General features: G+C 39.0%; 1 long non-coding RNA gene across 1 annotated transcript; it reads left to right on the top strand.

Moving 5' to 3' along the window:
- The first annotated feature begins 343 nt into the window (after window positions 1–343).
- On the top strand, window positions 344–1829 carry LOC110929337. The gene is made up of 2 exons (XR_004868203.1): window positions 344–477; window positions 1514–1829. It is a non-coding gene; the product is annotated as an uncharacterized LOC110929337 (long non-coding RNA).
- The last annotated feature ends 18853 nt before the right edge of the window (window positions 1830–20682 follow it).

The following is a 20682-nucleotide window of genomic DNA, read 5'->3' as shown; positions in this document are numbered from 1 at the left end:
CAAACGAACCGAACGAACACGAACAAGACCTTGTTCGTGTTCGTTTCTTAAGGAAACATATGCGTTCACAAACTGTTCATGAACACTAACCGAACGAGATTTTATATACGTGTTCGTTCGTTAAGTATATGAACGTGTTCGTGTTTGTTTGTTAGTTTTAGGCAACGAACGCAAATATTAATCTCAGTGATTACCCTTTTCCCTGCCCAGGGGCAGTTGATTACCCTTTTCTCTGCCATTAACTATTGTGAAATATTAATCTTAATTTAACTTTTTTGGACAACTAATCAAATTTAAATATATAGAATATCTCTGTGATTGTTGCAACTGAATTCAGGGACTGCAAACAATGCTGGAGCTTTACTAGTGGTTGGTAGAGGACTTGTGGTTGTTCCAAAACTGATTCACCCGTTGCCACCGCCACTTCACTCACCAGAAACATCTCCGGAACAGGTTCAAGATGATACGTGGATGCAGGTACTATATATATCATGACTTAATTAAATGAGAACTAAAAAACACCCAAAAAAACCTTATAAAAGACACTAAATTTTTGTTTCTTTAGAAAAAAAAAAATAGTATTACACATGTGTAACACTACGAAAAAATCTAAACCCCCCTAAGGCTAAATTGCATCATAACATATGTTGCACATGTGTAATACTAATATATTTTTTCAATTTTTTTAACATTAAAAATGCTAGACTTACAGCCAAAGAATGTTAAAAAAAATTGGTGTGTTTTTAAAGCTTTTTTTGGTAGTTTTTTTTTAGTTTTCTCACATTCAATTTTTCTTTTATGAAGTGCATGTGCATATGTGTTTGTGTATATAGTGGAGGGTTCAAATTCAATACGTAACCATTAATAATGAGTGAGCTGCGAACACCAATATGGAAAAGTCACTTATTTATGTATCATGGTTAGGTGAATGTACTTGAATTGATACATACATATGTGCAAAAAATTTATGTGTATACATATATTATGAACATACGTGTAGATTCACTAAAATTCTATAATCTTTGTAGGTGTTTGAAACTTGTTACTAGAAAGTGAGAGAAGAGAAATAGGGAAATTAATCAATAGAGAGAATCTAATCTTTAATACAAATAACAATTATGCAATTTTCATTTTAATTTTCAATAATAAATGAATGGTTCTCGCACTTTTGTGATTTTGCATTGAACCCTACTATATATATATGATTTTTTGAATTTTCTATAATCTTTGAGAAAACAAAAACCAAAAAAGAAAAATATATATAGTTTGCAAGATACATATTTGATATATGTATCTTGCGAGGCACATATATGTAGCTTCGCGAACTATATATATTTTTATATGTTTTATTGGTTTTTAAATAATACTAACATTTTAATTAAAAGAAATGAAAAAGAAAATCTTGGTTAATAGTGGTTTTCTAGTGGTTTTCAAGTTTTTAGTAGTTTCCTCTTGAACATATATATAAACACACATCTTATCTTATCTGATCACTGTTTTCTGTTTGTTATAGGAGCTTAATAATCAGAGACCACCAACTCCAACCAGGGGCCGATCCAAGCCTAACTATGACAGGAACTCACTTGCATATATATGAATGGTGATATGATTTCGGGATTTTGGTTAAGTTGTCAGGTGGCACAAAAGATCAAGATTACTTTTGTGTTTATCGGACAAAATTACAAGTGATATATTTAAAGTACATATAGCCTTGTTACAGTGGTGGTAGATTACCAATCTATTGATGGGTGTCTTGTTTATTATTGGAATAAATTACATTACCAGACTTGGATTCCAAATGAGAGTAATTGAAGATGTTCTTGATTGAATTGGTAAATGAATTCGTTACATTATGTTTACATATATACGAGGGGTTTCATAATGATAACCGCCTCAAACTAGGTTAGAAAATAATAATAATGTTACATACTACATTAATAATAATAAAGCTTATAAATCCTGTTCGTCTAATACCCTCCCGTAAGCTAGATTGCAGTGATGTGCAGGAACTCCTTTAAACGCAGGAAATCCTTTGGTTGCAGAGCTCGGCTACTTGTTGTTTGGTTGAGCAATATCGCACTTCTATATCATCATTCTTAATCAGGTCCCGAATGAAATGGTATTTAATCCTTATGTGTTTACTCTTGCCATGATACACCGGATCTTTGGCCAAGCATATTGTCGATTTATTGTCGTAGTAAACTACCAGAGGTTGATCGATCTTTTCTTCCAATTCATCCAGAATTCCTTTGAGCCAAAGTGCTTGACATCCGGCTATGGACAGTGCGATATATTCTGCTTCCGTTGATGACAAAGCTACCACCTTTTGTTTCTTTGATTGCCAGGCTACAACCCCAGATCCAAAGTGAAATACATATCCAGAAGTGCTCTTACTGTTGTCGATATTTCCTGCATAATCACTGTCACTGAAACCGATTAACGAGCCTTTGCCTCCTTTAGAATAAACTAGCCCCTGATTTATCGTTCCTTTTACGTATCTTAGGATCCTTTTCCCAGCTTCCCAATTACTTCTCTTCGGTTGTTCCTCCTTGAATTGACTGATTTTATTAACCGCAAACATAATGTCTGGTCTTGTGTTAGTCAAATACATGAGGCTGCCAACTAGTCTCCTGTAGATGTTTGGGTCTATTTCGTCATCGGGATCTTGTTTGGATAGACGTAAACCATACTCCATTGGAGTTGAAATAGCCGTGCAATTCGCCATATTAAACTTATCTAATAAACTTCTTGCATATTGCTGCTGTGAAAGGATAATGTCTCCATTTTTAAATGAGACTTCCATTCCGAGAAAGTAATGCAAAATTCCCATGTCAGTCATCTCGAATTCTGTTTTCATTGACTCCTTAAATTGATTTAACATGGTTAATGAATCGCTGAATTATGATCCTTACACCTTTAGATATTTTGATGAATAAGGTATGTTCATAGATGCATCTCTTGAAACCACGTGATGTGAAATATCCCTCTATTCTACTATACCATGCCCTCAGGGCTTGTTTCAAACCATAAAGAGCCTTTTTTAGTTTACATTCCTTTCTTTCTTCATCTTTTGTAATATACCCTTCTGGTTGTTTGATAAACACTTGCTCCTTTAAGTTGCCATTTAGAAAGGCTGTCTTTACATCCATTTGATGTAAGTGCCATCCATGATGCGCTGCTAATGCTAGTACGAGCCTGACTGTATCAAACCTTATAACAGGAGCAAAAACATCTTGATAATCGATACCGTATTTCTGTTTGTAACCCTTCACCACCAAGCGTGCTTTATGTTTACTTATTTTTCCATGCTCGTCATATTTCGTTTTATATATCCACTTCACTCCTATCAGAGTCTGATTCTTTGGAGGTTCGACTAATTCCCAGGTTCCGTTTTTTATTATTGAATCCATCTCTTTATCCATAGCATCCTTCCATTTGGTTTCTTTACATGCCTCTTCGTATGTTGCTGGATCTATGTTAGCAAAAAGAATAAAGTTCACAACATTATTTGAATTACCTTGATCTTTATCATATAGTGCATTAACTTGGGCCTTTGTGAGAGGCTTTGATTTATGATATACATCAGCCACTATTCGAGTTCTTAGAACTTCATTTTTTGAAGAAGAAGACGAGTCTGCATCTTCAATCCCACTGTTCAAGTTCTTGGCTGAATTCACCTCCTCGTTGTGATCATTAAATGGGCTTTCATTCTGAATATTTGAGTCCAAAGGTTCCTGTTCATGAGCATTCCCCTGTGAAGTTCTAGGTTGGTCTTGATCTTCCACCACCTCTCTTTGAGTATCATCGTTGGGATTATTAACTTCTACACATGACATCTCTTGACTTCCTTTGTTGGTAATCCAACGTTGACTTTCATTGAATATAACATCTCTGCTTATGATAATCTTCTTTGTCACAGGATTATATAATTTATAAGCCTTGCTATTTTCGCTATAGCCAACAAAGATGGTTCGTTCAGTTTTGTTATCTAACTTGCTGCATTGCTGTTTTGGAACATGTGCATAACTAATGCAGCCGAAAACTCTAAGATGCTCAACGTTGGGCTTCCTTCCACTCCAAGCTTCTTGTGGTGTCATATTGGGTATACTTTTAGTGATTGCTCGGTTTAGCAAATAGGTAGCACATGATACAGCTTCAGCCCAATATGTATTCGGTAAATCTTTCATCTTTAACATGCTTCTACTTAACTCCATAAGAGTCCTATTTTTTCTCTCGACCACACCGTTTTGTTGGGGTGTATAGCTTGTGGTAAGCTGATGACGTATTCCATTCTCCTTGAGAAAAATTTGAAATTCATGACCACAATATTCTCCGCCTCTGTCTGTTCGTATGCATTTTATCTTGTGATCAGCTTGATTTTCCACGAGTGCTTTAAATGTTTTAAAATGACTTAAAGCATCGGGCTTGAACTTTAGAAAATATACCCACGTTTTTCTAGAGAAATCATCTATAAAGGTTATAAAATACTTACAACCTCCTATAGATTGAGTCCTCATAGGACCACATATGTCCGAATGAATGAGTTGTAGAGGTTCCTTAGCGTGCCATGTTGCCTGTTTGGCAAATGGTTTTCTAGCATGCTTACCGAAGATGCATTCTTCACAAGCATTATGTGACTTAGTGATTTTCGGTAAACCTTTCACAACTTCATTCATGCCCATATCATACAACGTGTCAAAATTCAAGTGGCCATACCGCCGATGCCATAATCCCGAAGATTCTGAGGTTGTCATGTTGCATACCCGAGGTGTCAAGTCTTGTTTCATGTTTAGAGGAAACATCTTATTTCCTGTCATTCTTACAGTTTCAATGCAGATTCCGGATGGATCTTTAATCATGCATTCCCGATCATTAAACCTCACATCATATCCTTTTTGAATCAATTGACCAATACTTAGTAAATTGTGTTTTAATCCTTCCACATAAAACACGTTAGGAACTCGTCTTTCTACCCCTTAAACTTTAATTATTAGGTCTCCACAGCCGAGTACATCGAGCCGTTTGTTATCTCCAGTTCTCACTTCTCGCCGTTCAGATTCATTTAATGTTACGAATAGATTCTTATCACCCGTCATATGATTGCTGCATCCACTATCTAAATACCAACAATCGTTCTTTATGACCTCTTCCACATTGAATATCATGAACATGGTGTCATCGTTCTCGTCTTCTGCTTCATCTGTGTGCAGGAGAACATTGCCAGATCTGTCATTCTCGTCCCTTTTATTGAAGAATCGTGCCGTGTGTCCTAACTTCTGACAATTAAAGCATCAAATTGATCCATTAAATCTTCCTTTTCCTTTACCACGTCCTCTGCCATTATTTTCAGATCTAGATTGTTTCGATCTGTCATAATAATTGCTTTGCACTTGAAAGGCCTGTTCTGTTGGTGCATCGTCATACTGTCTTAACCTTAATTCATGTGACTGCAGAATCCCAAGCAACTCCTCTGTGGAAATTGCATTTAAATCCTTGAATTCTTCTATAGCTACCACCACTGATTCGTATTTTCTTGTTAAACTTCTGTGAATTTTTTCGATAATTCGTTGTTCCTCTATTCGTTCTTCATTCAGACGTAATTGATTAACTATTACCGTTGTTCGATTAATGTAATCTTCTATCGTTTCACTATCTTTCATTCTTAATGCATCGAATTCACATCTTAGGGTTTGCAATCTTACCGTTTTTACCCTGTTCTCGCCTCTGTACACTTTGTGCAAGACTTCCCATGCTTCCTTAGAAGTTTTACACGTAGCCACGCGTTCAAACACTGTTTCATTAACGGCCTGAAACATAATATGCGACGCTTTCTTGTCCCTTTTAATCTTCTCTTTCTGAATGTTCTGTTCATTCTCTAATGCATTTGACGGAAGTTCTGTATATCCTTCTTCCACTATGGTCCATAAATCTTGTGATTCCAGTAAAACTCTCATTTGTATGTGCCAGTGATAGTAATTCTGTCCCAGCAATTTTGGAATCTGGGTTTGAATTCCTCCGTTGGCCGTCATGTATTGATATCTTTGAAAAATTAGGGTTGTTCACTTGATTAATGTTTTGCAGAATTGTAATTGTTGATCGGTGGCTCTGATACCACTTTATTGGAATAAATTACACTACCAGACTTGGATTCCGAATGAGAGTAATTGAAGATGTTCTTGATTGAATTGGTAGATGAATTCGTTACATTATGTTTACATATATACGAGGGGTTTCATAATGATAACCGCCTCAAACTAGGTTAGAAAATAATAATTGTTGATGCATTTTTGTGTCTGTCACTAGTCTTGTACTTTACGATGTATTTTGTACGGTCGTTTATAGTTTATCGAGTCTGTATTCGCAGTCGACCAAGTCGGATATCCTCCTATCCGCTTGTGTCCGACTTATTTGTCTCGTCTGTTATGTAATGGTCGTTAAACAATGCATGTTGCATGATTAAGGGCATTTCTGTCTTTTGTCTGTGTGTTTAATGCCTGCTGTTTGCTGTCTGATTGCAGCAAACAGATTACATATTGCAGCCTTCGACGAAACATACTTGGATCTGTTTGTTTGTGTTTCGTCAAGGTCAGCGACGAAACAGATGTGTTTCGTCGTCTGATGGGCTTAGTATTGGGCCATGTTCCATTTCGTCGGCCCAATCTATGTTTCGTCGAACTCAATAGCCCAGCTGCTATATAAAGGCACAGATAGTCTCAGTTACAACTTAGAGATGAGAGTATACCCTGAAGGTCACTTTGTGTAGACTGTGTTTGTATTAGTTGCTTTCTCATCCAGTTTAATCAAACCATTGTGTTTCTTTGGTTAAACCACTGTTATTACTTTGTTCTGTGTTTGATTTGGCTTAGTTAAGTGGATTCCGCACACTTAACTTTGTTTGTTATAAACAAGGGTTTGGTAGGGAAAATCGATCCTCCGATTTCGGGACCTACAAGTGGTATCAGAGTAGTGGCTCTTATCCTTGTTTAAAATCAAACATAGTTCGGTTGTTTTACCAAGTGTTTGTGTGTTTCTCAGAAAATTGTTCTTAAAACTCATTATTTTCTGGAAAAGGAACTCTTAAAATCTGTTGGATGTTGCTTGTTTGCTAAAAGTTTTACCGAAAACCTTGCTTGTTTAAGTGTTTACATGTTAACATTTGGTTTTTGTTGAAAGTTTTAGGCTAAATTTTTGTTCGGAAATTTATCGGTTCACCGGATTATTCAAGTGTTCTTCATATCTTCAACCAATATTCAAAGTGTTCTTGATACTTTCACTTTTTGATCTTTATCAAACAAACAACCAGGTTGTTTTTAAATTGAAAATTGAAATAGGATTAATCTATTGTCCACCATACCTTAGTTGGTGATTTAGCATGGGTTAAAGTGAAAAGGTCGTGTGAGTTGACAGGTTGGGTATAAGACTTCACCTACTTTACCAACCCTCTGACTACCTTTTTGACGTAACAGACCTCGTAATAAACCTCGACGAAACAGAATAACAACGAAACAAAAAGTGTTTCGCCAAAGGTCTCTTCACGAAACGGAAAAGTGTTTCGCCAAAGGTCCCTTCGACGAATCGAAAAGTGTTTCGCCAAAGGTCCCTTCGACGAATCAAAAAGTGTTTCGCCAAAGGTCCCTTCGACGAATCAGAAATCTGTTTCGCCATAATACTTCGACGAAACACAATCTGTTTCGCCATAAGTGATCTCGACGAAACATAATCTATTTCGTGAAAAGTGTTTCGTCGTGTGTGGTGTCATTTTTCAACAGAAGGTTTGCAAATCTATCATAACATTGTGTTTTCAAGTGTTTGATCAGGGATTCTACTTGTATACATCAAAAATGAGTTGCATGAGTCCGTGGGACTGGAGTACGGACCCACAACCCGGTCAAGATCAAACTTCCGCAGCCGCATGGGCAAGAAGTATGTTTCCTTAACCAGCGATCAGTGCAAGTCAATGGGCGTTGGTATCCAATCAGAATCAAAGTATTCAAAATCTTCTGCTTAGCGAAAGTGAAACGGGCAGCAACAATCGCCCACCAAAGTTGAATCACATGAACGATTTTCCATCATGGAAAGGCCGCTTTCACACATATGTTCAAGGGCAAAGCACCGAACTTTGGACGTGTTTTATCAATGCATTCAATCCTAATCTCGAAGTAGCAGCATCCACTTCAGCAGGTTATGCTAATATGCTTGAAGATGACAAGAAAGCCTATGACTTAGAGAAAAAGGCGTTTGCTATTCTTACACAAGCGCTCAACAAAGAAATCTATCATCAGTTCTCTTACTGCAAAGACACGAAAACATTATGGGATGCCTTGGTAGCGAGAGGAGAAGGCAATGCAGCCACTCGAAAGTCTCGCCATGATCTGTTAAAGAAAGAGTTTGAATCATTTCAGTTTTTGGAAAATGAAACCCTAAATGATATGACTACACGTTTTTATCATTTGATTAGTGAAATGTTTGCTTATGGGGTTTTGGCCACTCAACAGGATATGGTGACTAGGTTTGCTGATGCTTTACCTCCAAAGTGGAGTTCGTTTATTGAGCTGTTGAAGCATACGGGTACTCTAGATACAGTCAACATCTATGAATTCATTCAGAAGCTGGAACACAAGAATGATGAAGAAATCCGGAAAGCTAAACGAGTTCCTGCTCCTCAAAATACAAAAATGTATCTTCCAGGTTTCGAATCTTTGGCCAGATCCAGTGCAGCTCAGCAACCAAAATTGCAAACGGCATTTGTGTCCAATACAAGTTCCTTTCCGTTTCCTCAGTCAGCTCCTACTCCGGCTTTCGATCCAAGGGCTTATATTCCAACACCTCAACCTTCACCTCAAGTTAATCCTGCTCAACCTCAGTTCGATCCGAGGGCTTACATTCCTGTTCCATCACAACCACAAGTTCAACCACAACAACAAGCTCATTATACCAACACTCCTCCACCTCAAAACCCTAACACGGTCCGAGTCGACACTTCAAACCTTTCGCAAGTTAGCATTGAAATAGCAAAGGAGCATATGGAACTCATCAATACGATGGTCAGTACTTACTGCGGTTTGGTCGCAGGCCATATAGGAAACATCAATATGACAAATGAAGATTATCAATAGATCGACAAGGATGAAATGGAGTTAATGGATATCAAATGGGCTTTTGCTATTGCAGTTAGAAGGGCAAAAGACTTCATGGCTCGAACTGGAAGAACTTCGTTGGAAGGCAAAAAGGATACGAAGTACGGGTTTGATATAAATGCTGTCACATGCTTCAATTGTGGCGAGAAGGGGCACTTCAAACGTGAGTGCACCCGACCAACCAAACAAGGCAATCATAACCCATTCAGAAACCAGACGAGTACTTCAAATGTCAATGCCCAGCAAGAGAATCGTGAAAGGAGGATTGTAGTAGTGAACAACAATCAGAACCAGTCTGGATCATCAAATCCCAATCGAGCATTGACCGTTCAAGCTGATGAAGGGTGTGACTAGTCTGTACAATTTGGGGAAGGTGATCAAGGAGGAGGAACAGCTTGTTATGCAAAGATCATCAATCACATCAAGCACGTTCATAAGGAGGAATTTTCTGAAAGTGACGACAGTTCGGGTTACACCGGGAGTTCTGATGAAGAAAGTTCTATTTCGGGAGATGATCATTCTGATTCTGATGTGAAGGAAGAAGCGAGTTCTGATGTTGAAGACTTGTTAAATGAAGCTGAGGAGTTAAAATGTCAGAAATCAGTTCTGATCAAGCTGCTGTTGCATCTAAGGAAATGGAGAAGTTCTTCTCTGAAGACGGATCTTTTTCTTTTCATACTGCCTTTATGGCAAATGTCTCAGCCTCTACGAGTCAGGTAAATTCTGAAACTCCTACTCCTAGTGTTTGTAAATCTTGTGCAGATATGAAGCTTGAATCAGAAAAGCTTCATAGTCATAATCAAAGTTTGGTTATTGAACTATCTAAGTGCAAAGAGGCTAATATGGCTTTAGTTCGAAACGAAAAAGAATTTAAATCTGTAATTGAAACCCTAAAGAAAAGCGTTTCCGAAGTTAACAAAGTGGTTTATCATAAACAAGTTAGCATAAACGATTACATAAACATTGTTGAGGAAACCAAAAAGGAACTAGCCATAGCCAAATGCGAGCATGATGCTATCAAGCAAAAGTTGGAAAGTTATTCTAACTCCCGATTTGTGCTTGATCACATCATTGATGTTCAACAACTGAAGAAAAACAAGAAAGGCGTAGGGTATGAGAAATGTCCGCTCCCTTTGAGACATAACTATACCAAAATGCCTGATGAAGAGGATATGCCACGGTATGAACCCAGTGTGCCTCTTGATTATGAGGAATTTTCTACTGGCCTAGGGTTCAAACCGGACAGTTCTTCAAACACATCATCTGAGCAACCAGAAACCTCGACATGTACGAAACAAAGTCCTCCAATCATTGAGGACTATGAGTCGTCAGATGATGAATCAGAATCAGATATTAGTGATCAGGATAAATCACTCAACAAGATGAAAGGAGTAGAAATTCCACTTGAAAATCATATTCTTTGTAATCCTGATACTCCTGTGGTCAAACACGTGATAGATCCTGTCAAGAATGACAAGACATCTGTGTCTACCATTAAGAGCAGTAATGTGTTGTACACTTTGGTTGGTGATTCCAGAATCTATTCAGATCATGATTTTCCAATTAAAAATGTCAATCCATCTTCGATTGATAAAGTTTTTGAAGATAACACAAACAAGTTTTTAGGAAAAACACTTCCGGGAGTTGTTGTAACTCAATGTGATCCAGTTCCTAAGGCTGAGATTAGAAAACAATTTGGAAATCAAAAACCACCAACAAAACAACAACCTATTGCTTCTAAGGGTAAACAACCAGAAAGGCGAGCTCAAAAGCCAAATGTTTCTCAATCAAAATCTGAAACAAAAGGGGCTCGTTATCAAAAGAAAGCAAAAGATGTCAAATTCGTAGCATCAAAGGGTACGGATAAAATTGAGACTTTTGAAAACAAATCAAACACCGATTTTGTACAACAAGTCATGATTTTAAAACGTAACAGTGAAAACAATTACACTCAATATACAAACGGGTGTGATGAAAAGGCAAGTACCTCAGGCTCTACGGGTTTGACATCTGTTGGTCAATCAAATTCTCCTAAGTTTGTGGAAAGGAGAACATGTTTTAAGTGTGGGGAGTTTGGGCATATCATTAAGAATTGCACAAACACTCCAAAGGATAAATTTGTTGAGAAAGCACCACCTGAAAAGGTTCACCCTCAACGTCGTCCTGTTTCACCAAAAATGATAAACGAACAGTTAAAGAACAAGAAACGAAACAACGACGTAAGAACGTCAAAGCTGTTGAAAAGGCTTTGAAATCTGAAGTCAAACCAGTAAAAAGGTAACCAAGTGTTTCACAACCATTAAAACCAGAAGATTCAAAATCTGTTTACAACACTCAATCTGGTAAACAAAAACAATTTTGGAAACCTAAGACGAGTGATAGTTCAGGGGGAGCTACTGTTTTTGAGAATCATCAAGAAATTGAGATCACGTTTCGTGATGCTCAGGGACGACCCAAGACAACTAAGGCTTGGGTCCCCATCCTCAACTGATCTTTCAATGACATGTGCAGGGTGTTCCAGGAGGAACTATTAATAGTCATTGGATTGTTGATAGTGGAGCATCCAGGCACATGACAGGCGACTTACGGCTTCTATATGACGTGAAAAATATTCGAGGAGGCTATGTCGCATTTGCAGGAGACAAAGGCGGATACATCACTGGAGAGGGAAGTATCTCTAATGGTATTGTGTGTTTCGATAAGATCAATTATGTTCGTCAAATTGATCATAATCTTCTCAGTGTGTCGCAAATCTGCGATAAAAAGTTCACCGTGCATTTTGATGATGCCGGTTGTTATGTGCTTAAACCTGGTTTCAAGATTCCTAAAGAATGGATTCTCTTATCGGCTCCATGAGTTAATGATCTCTATATTCTTGATATGAGCCAAGCGATTACAACATCTGCACAAGTCACTTGCTTTGTCTCTAAAGCCACAGAAAAGGAGTCTATATCTTGGCACAGAAGAATGGGGCACATTCACTTGAGGAAAATGAACCATTTGGTGAAAAACAATCTTGTGAATGGTGTGCCTGTGAGAAGTTTTCATTTACAAGATATCTGTGTTTCGTGCCAGAAAGGGAAGCAAACAAAGAAGTCTCACCCATTGAAGAAAATCAATACTGTTAGCATGCCTCTCGAACGTCTTCATATGGACCTGTTTGGACCTATGAAACACAAGACAACTTTCGGGGATGCTTACTGTCTAGTGGTTACCGACGATTATTCTAGATTTTCTTGGGTATCTTTTATGGCACACAAGAGTGATACTCCTGGCATCCTCAAAGATCTTCTTACAATGTTGGAGAATCTCTACACGTTGAAAGTTAAGAGGATCAGAAGCGACAATGGAACGGAGTTCAAGAATCATGTGATGGATGAGTTCTGTACTTCAAAAGGTATTCTGCATGAATACAGTTCTCGTTACACTCCACAACAAAATGGCGTCGCTGAGAGGAAGAATCGGACGATAATTGAAACTGCAAGAACAATGCTGGTAGAGTCGGAACTCCCTGTTCAATTCTGGGGGAGGCTGTGTCGACAGCTTGCTACACATTAAACCGAGTTCTTACAGTTAAGAGACATGGCAAAACTTGTTTTGAAATTCTACAGAAAAGGAAACCGGATCTTTCTTACTTAGAACCGTTGGCGCTCCATGTACTATGATTGAGCCGGATGGAAAGTTTGGTGCAAAAGCTATCGATGGTTTCTTCCTTGGATATGTAACTCCAAACTTTCGTGTATGGAATCTGGTAACCAAAAAGATTGAACTATGGAGTGAAGTAAGGGTTCAAAGGTACACAAGTCCTGTTAGGGCTCCAGGTGATCCTTGGATGTTCGATTACGATGGACTGTTTGACTCCTTTAATCTGCCAACCTTTGACAAAGAATCTGCAGCTGCTAGAATGTTATTCGAAAGTGACAACGCTGCTGACTCACCACTGGTTAGACCTGTTATTGTTGACCCACAAGGTTCATCATCGGTTAATAATACGGTACAAAATGAGGTATTTGAAGATGCTGCTGATTACAATGAGTCTTCGGAAGTTGATGAATATCATGATGCGGCAGAAGGATCTTCAGCTCCAGTTGCTCCTGTTCAAGGTGCTTCTGTTGAGACGCCTCTTGTGCAGAATGTAGATACTGCTGAAGGAAATGCATCTACTTCTACACACATTCCAGGTGTGGAATTGGTTGTTGATCTTAATCTTAACAATCTGGGTATCAATGCTCGTGTTCCTGAAAATCCTGAAATGAGGATTCATGATACCCATCCCCAGCAGAATATTATAGGAGATGTCCATCGCGGTGTGCAGACGCGTAATCAGCTGAGAAACAACCAGAATGCTGGTTTATATTCAGCCATCAGAGAATCTGGTCTTCAAAATGATTGGTCCTTCGCGTGTTACGTCTCACAAGAAGAACCGAAATCTTGGAAAGAAGCCTTAAAAGATAATGCTTGGGTTGAAGCCATGCAGGACGAACTGCAGTAATTTCAAAATCTTGGTGTTTGGAAGCTTGTTGAAAGACCGGAGAATTACAAGAAAATTGGCACTCGCTGGGTTTTTAAATGCAAGAAGGACGATCGTGGAGTAGTTATTTGTAACAAAGCGAGATTGGTTGTACAAGGTTTTCGGCAGATTGAGAGGAATGACTACAATGAAGTTTATGCACCAGTTGCACGTCTGGAAGCTATTAGGATCTTTCTTGCTTATGCTTCTTTTAAAGGATTCAAGGTCTACCAGATGGATGTCAAAAGTGCTTTTCTTCATGGGATAGTACAAGAAGAGGTGTACGTCGAACAGCCTCCAGGTTTTGAAGATCCAATTCACCCCGATCGGGTCTGGTTGCTCAACAAAGCTCTTTATGGTCTACATCAAGCACCTAGAGCTTGGTACGCAACCTTATCCAACTATCTTCTGGAGAATGGATTTCGATGAGGTCTTATCGATTGCACTCTCTTTATCAAGGAATAAGATGGAGATCTTATGTTGGTACAAGTATACGTTGATGATATCATATATGGTTCTACTAATGATTCTTTGTGCAGGTAATTCGAACGTATCATGCAGGAAAAGTTCGAGATGAGCGCTATGGGGGAGATGACTTTCTTTTTGGGCCTACAAGTTCAACAAACCGAGTCTGGGATATTCATCCATCAGACTAAATATGTTGGTGACATCTTGAGCCGGTTCCAGATGTCAGAAGCAACGCCCATTGGCACCCCACTTCCGCAGAATCACGGGATTACTCCGGATTTGAAGGGTGAAAGCATCAACTCTTCATACTATCGCGCCATGATCGGATCTCTTATGTATCTCACTGCTCCGAGGCCTGACATCATGTATCCAACGTGCCTGCTTGCAAGATATCAAGCCAACCCGAAGGCCTCTCATCTGTCAGCTGTTAAAAGGATTTTTCGCTATTTGAAGGGATGCCCAGACACCGGTCTTTGGTACCCTAGGGATGATAGCTTTGATTTGACTGCATACAGTGATTCTGATTTCGGTGGTTGCAAAATTGATGGCAAATCAACAACTGCAGGATGTCAATTCTTAGGAAATCGCCTAGTTACGTGGCAGTGCAAGAAGCAAACGTGTGTTGCTACATCAACCTGTGAAGCAGAATACATTGCTGCCTCCAGTTGTTGCTCCCAAGTCTTGTGGATACAACAACAACTGCGCGACTACGGTTTTGAATTCCTATCTACTCCTATTTTTGTTGATAACAATGCTGCCTTACAGATCACTAGAAATCCTGTGCAGCATTCCAAGACCAAACACATCGAAATTAAATATCACTTCATACGTGATTGTTTTGATAAAAGATTAATCGATGTCGTTCATATCCCCACCGATCACCAACGTGCCAACCTGTTTACAAAAGCTTTTGATAAATCACGGTTTGATTATCTACTTTTGGTCAATGGCATCAAGGTGATACCCGAGTAAACTTCTTTGGCTAATCGTTTTTGTAAATATTTTCTTTCAAAATTCTAAAAAATACAAAAAGATTTTCACTTTCGTAACCTTCTAGCATTTTAGGGGGAGAAAATTTCAAGAAAATACAAAAACATTTGAAAAATTCAAAAAAAAAAATCCAAAAAGATGTCTTTATGTTCTGTCTTTTCGTTTAAAAAAAATTCAAAAAATTAAAAAAAAATCTGAAAAATTCAAAAATTTAAAAAAATAGAAAACCCAAAAAATGAGTTTCTTGGAAAAAGGAAGATGATGATGTTCACTGGTGTGGTCGGTCAACATGGTAAAAAATGTTTAAACAAATGATAAGTATCTCTACTAACGATGTATCGGTAGGCTCACAATCAAACTAAAATGTGCAGGATGATACAAACCTAACAGACTTCAAGTCAGGTGGGAACCATTCATTGGCATATGGTCTTGGTACCGAAATTTCGTTTGATAGATTGCCGAGGTTCTGAGATATTCGGTCTTTATGCTGCTTATCATCTGGGTATCATGGTTGTATCTTTTACCGAAAAATAATGGGGACGCAAGTCTAGATCTTCCATGATACCATACATACGTGTACATATTGCATCCGACCTCAATAAGTGATCAACAATCACATGTCAAACAAAATAAGTGATAATATATCACATTTATCCGGGAGTCAAGTTCGTCTCTCTGCTGTACGAAAGTACTAACCTGTTCACGGACTTGCTCCTGTGCCCTCATGCATCGAATATCAAGTTCCTCATCAATAAGTGATTCTATCACATAGGGCTTGGTTTTCCAATCAAAATAAGTGAGTATCTCACATCTTTATACGGTCAAACAGATGATAATCGGTATACTCACCGGTAAGATGAATTCTCGTGCATACCTTGATACGGGAATGTGTCGTGAAGTGGATTCACATCGACTTGTAAGTATAATCCTTACCGTAAAGCGTATCTCCTAATTGTGATTACGTTTGATTAGCTTGAGTTTATGTGGACAACAATGCCGATAATCGAGGTAGTATACTTATCAAGAACTTTAAACAGAAATCAGAATCATGTTAACTAAGACCGTAAGCTGGTATGATTCCTTATCCTTGAAACTCGCAAAAGGTTGCACTTGTACAGTTGTTTATCTCTTTCAATTGCATTTCGTTTAGTTTTCCGCACTTTAAAGTTGTTTTTTTAGTGTAGTGTGTAAGTTCGTTTTTGATTAAGCCAAAATTGTTGCTTGGTGTTTATGCCGGAAGCCTGAAACCTACTTCATAAAACGTCCCTGCATTTGAAAACTCAAACAAAATGGCAAAATGGTCAATTGTTCAAAACATGTTCAGTGTACAAAATTTTCATGCCTTGGTACTTTTGAAAATGATGTCGACGAATCAAAACATGGTCGACGAAATAGATCCTTATCGACGAAACAAAGGGTGGTCAAAGTCAAATTGTTAACGTTTGGTCTAACCAGTTTGATTTTCGACGAAACAGGCCGTTTCGCCGAGGTGATGACGAAACGGAATAGCCCAATTCCTGTTTCGTCATGGGCTAATGTTACAGGCCCAAGTTCAGCCCATCTATTCTGTTTCGTCGAAGCCCAACTCTGTTTCGTCGAGATTTCTGTTTCGCCGAAGGGAGTCGGTGTATAAAGGGTCCCAGTGGGTCAGAGGTGGTTACTTTTTTCAAACAACCACTGTTCATCTTCTCCAAACACCCCATACCCCCATACTTCTGTTTACCTACTAAATCACTCGTATCATCCATTTTTCTTGCAAATTTCACGAAAATCAAGGTACACATGTGTTGATGTTTACGTTTAGTACATTTTGAACCGTCGGTTTTTTGTTGGAAACCATCGGAGACCCTCTGAAACTTTGTTCCCTTTGATACTCTAGGTTTTGATGTTGAACTTGTTGTTGTTTCTACCTGTACCTGTTGTATCTAGGGTTATGTATATCTGTTTTGCCTTTGATTCGGGTTTGGGTTTATGTGACAAAACAGGGGATTGATGTTGGTGGTGGGTTTACCGTATTAAACGATTTTTTGACCGGAAATCTCATTCCTATTAGTTTTTGGGCATGCTTTCTACTTGGTTTGGGTTAAACAAGTAGCAGTCTGTAAGTTGTGATGATCTGTTCATGGTTTAAACTTCATACGGCGAAACGCCCAATTTCAAAACCCTAACCTCGACGAATCAGACAGTCGGCGAATCAGACTGTCGGCGAAACAGAATGGTCAACGAAACAGAACTGGTCAACTATCAAACTCTGTTTCGTCGAACATGATTCTGTTTTGTCGAAGGCTTGATCAACGAAGCGCAGTGGTCAACGAATCAGAACTGGTCAACGGTAAAATTCTGTTTCGTCGAACCTACTTCTATTTTGTCGAATACCTTCTGTTTCGTCGTCCATGCCTTAGGAAATTTTACAGTCTGTAAATTGTTCACAGTAGACATAGTTTGATAGGTTATCTGTCAAGTGGATACATGAACTTATATCCATACATGTCTAAATGCATATGTAATGTGATTGTTGCTTATTGTGGACATTTCCAATTTCAGATGGCACCGAAAGAAGGAAAAAGAAAGCCCGCAACAAAGAAGGAAAACAAAATGGAAGAGGAGATAATGTCCGAGAAACGCCATAATCAAATTGCCTACTTGGATCCAGAAGAAAAACTTGCTGAATTGAAAGATATCACAAAGTGGATCAGGGAGTCTCGGATAAACTATGCTGTTACTTTCTCAACAACGGTTTACAAGTCACTTATCAAGGCGTTCTGGGATTCCGCAAGCGTGGTGCAAGTGGATGGAAAAGACGTTATCAGAGGACGTGTGAACAATTTGGATGTGATCGTATCTCCGGATATTCTGAACGAAGTTCTTCAACTACAAGACAATCCAGACGCTCCAGATTCTATCCCAATTATGTGTACGCGAGGCTGCTTGTTACGCATGAAATGTACCGGAGACATCTTCAGCACGCAAATCAACAAAGGTGATCTGCCGTTACGCTACAAATTCTGCTACACGTTCTCATCCAGTGCCTTAGCAATAGACGTGCCGGTTATGACATGGCTGGCAAAGATCTAGTTGGTTTTATGGTGGCCTTGGTGCTGAAAAAACCGTTTAGCATCTCAAGGTACATCTTTGGCAACATGAAAGAAAACATGACAAGAACTGGGAGAAGTAGGATAACTGGGAACAAGTTCTGGATGTATCCACGATTTCTTCAAATGGTTATGAATATCCAACATCCGGGTCTTCCTAAAGCCGACAACGATGTTCTGAAGATAGAGGCGATGAACTTCAATTCTTTAAGGATTATTAAGAATCTTGCGCACAAAAGATACAAGGAAAGTAATCCTCCAAGAAAGTTGTTTGGTGCCCTGGGTGATACTGCCTACGTTGCTCCTGAAGAAAACAAATGGCGTCATGATGACAGTCAGTCCGATGATGAAGAGCCTGAGTTGAAAAGGAGAATGAGTGAAAAGTTTGGTCCAGATCCGATTGATTCGGATAGTTCGGGGAGGGATAGTGATGATGAAGGTGGAGAAGGTGGCGATACAGGTGCCGTTGGTGCATCTAGTTTGGAACTACTGGTGGTACATCAGCTAGTGGTACATTAGCGGGTGGCACATCAGCAGGGGGAGTGTCAGCTGGTGATACGTCAGCCGGTGGTGATGACGAGGCTGAATCTGATTCAGATAATGATCATCTAATTGAACCTGGATACGAGATGTATCTCGACGAACACGGTGTAAAGAGATTCAGGAGGATTCGACAAGAAGATGATCCGGAATACGTTCCTTCTGTTTCGGAAGCAGAACGTCTAAGGAAAAGAAAAGGAGAAAAATCTGCAGAGCATCAAAAAAAGAAGAAAACTCGCAGATACTTGAGTACCTCTGCTCGAGAATCTGTCCCTCATGCTCCAGTTCAAGGACCACCGGTAGTCTCTTCAGCTCCTGAAACTCAAACTGTATCTCCTCAGGCTATTCCTCAAAGATCCATGGCTGAAGCAATTAGAGCAACAACTTCTCAGCCGAGTGGTGAACGTCAGAGGATCTTCCTGGAAATGACTCAAGAGGAGAAGAATAACTTTCTATTCTCTCATCTTGAAGCAGCGGCGGATCGTATCCAAAGGCAAACAGACTTTATCAGGATCACGAAAAACGATCAAATCACTCATCAGGTGGACATTGATAGGTTGAAGTCCACAGTTGGCGAACAACAAGCTGTCATACAACGCCAACAAGCTGAGATCGATCAACTTAAGGCTGAAAACGTCCGATTAAGAGCTGCAGACGAAGAAAGACAAAGAAGTAGTTCTGTACTTCAAAAGCTGGCGGAAGATCTGAGAAGTAGATGCGATGTCATGAAAGAGTGGTACGACTCGTGAAATACCACAATTCTTGAAGGGGCTAAAAAGTTAAACGCTGGCTACGAGTTTCTACGATCTCGGGTTGCTACACTATGGGAGGATAGATGTAAGCAGCAAGAAATACTGAAGAAAAGGGATGATGATCCCGAGGATCAAGGTAATCCTGATCCCTCTGCTACATCTCAGCAACCGACAGCAGCTACATTGTAATACCCGAAATCTTAAAACCCTAAAATAATAAATATCGGATTAGTATGTCACACTATCAAGAAACCCTAAATTAATAATTTTGAATCAAATAAATCATAAGGTTATAATAATTATGACAAATGGAAACGTTTTAATAAATAAATATTATCTCATTATTTTGTGTTTATATAAAAAAAGTGGTAAATAAATAATCAATATAGAACCAAAATAGCCTTGCCCACATCCTTGAAATAAGCAATCAAAATAAATGTTGGTTATTGAAAGAAATGGAAATGCTAAATTAATAATCTTCTATTATTGGTAAACTAAATAAACCATACAAGTCACAAGAAAATAAAAACCCTCGGCTGGCACTCTCTCTTGCAAAACCGTTCGGAATCAACCGTGTCTTCGACTTGAACCAGCTGAACCTCCGTAAACCGTCAAGATCGAACCTCTACACCAGTTTTCCTGCCGTCACCTTGACTCTTATAATATTTCTAGCCACCGACACCTCCACCGTACTTATTGCCGCCATTGCCGCAATCGCGAGCCACCACTATCCGAGCCGGAACCACCACCACAATCATTATAACACGCCTAACACCAGTGTCGCCACTATAACACGCCTAACACCAGTGTCGCCTTCACCTCCATTGCACACGCATGTTTATCACCGCCGTAGGTGTTTTTGCTCCGCCCCTGCTGTGTGCTAAATCGCAACAACGATCAGCCACCGCTCTCTAGTTCGAACAAGCAGTATTCTACGGGAGTTTCTGATCAACCGCGTCGAGTTCGACCTCCGCCTCCATCAATTAGGTAACCAAATTGAGCTTTAAGTTCCCTACGAAATTTATCTTGTTTGATCACCACATGAATCTGAATATGAGGATGAGGTTGTCATGAGCGGCAAGTTAGTTGTTTGAAACTTTTATTTGTTTTCATCTATTTTTTTTCTTTCTTTGAAGAAACTAATGTGGAAAAGATGTAAAGCTTCTGTCCATTCTTTTCTTTAAAAAAATGGT

This window comes from Helianthus annuus, chromosome 1 (genome assembly GCF_002127325.2).
Source record: "Helianthus annuus cultivar XRQ/B chromosome 1, HanXRQr2.0-SUNRISE, whole genome shotgun sequence".
Taxonomy (NCBI): Eukaryota; Viridiplantae; Streptophyta; class Magnoliopsida; order Asterales; family Asteraceae; genus Helianthus; species Helianthus annuus.
Note: the sequence above shows the minus strand (reverse complement) of the source record. Positions and strands in the feature narration are given on the sequence as shown.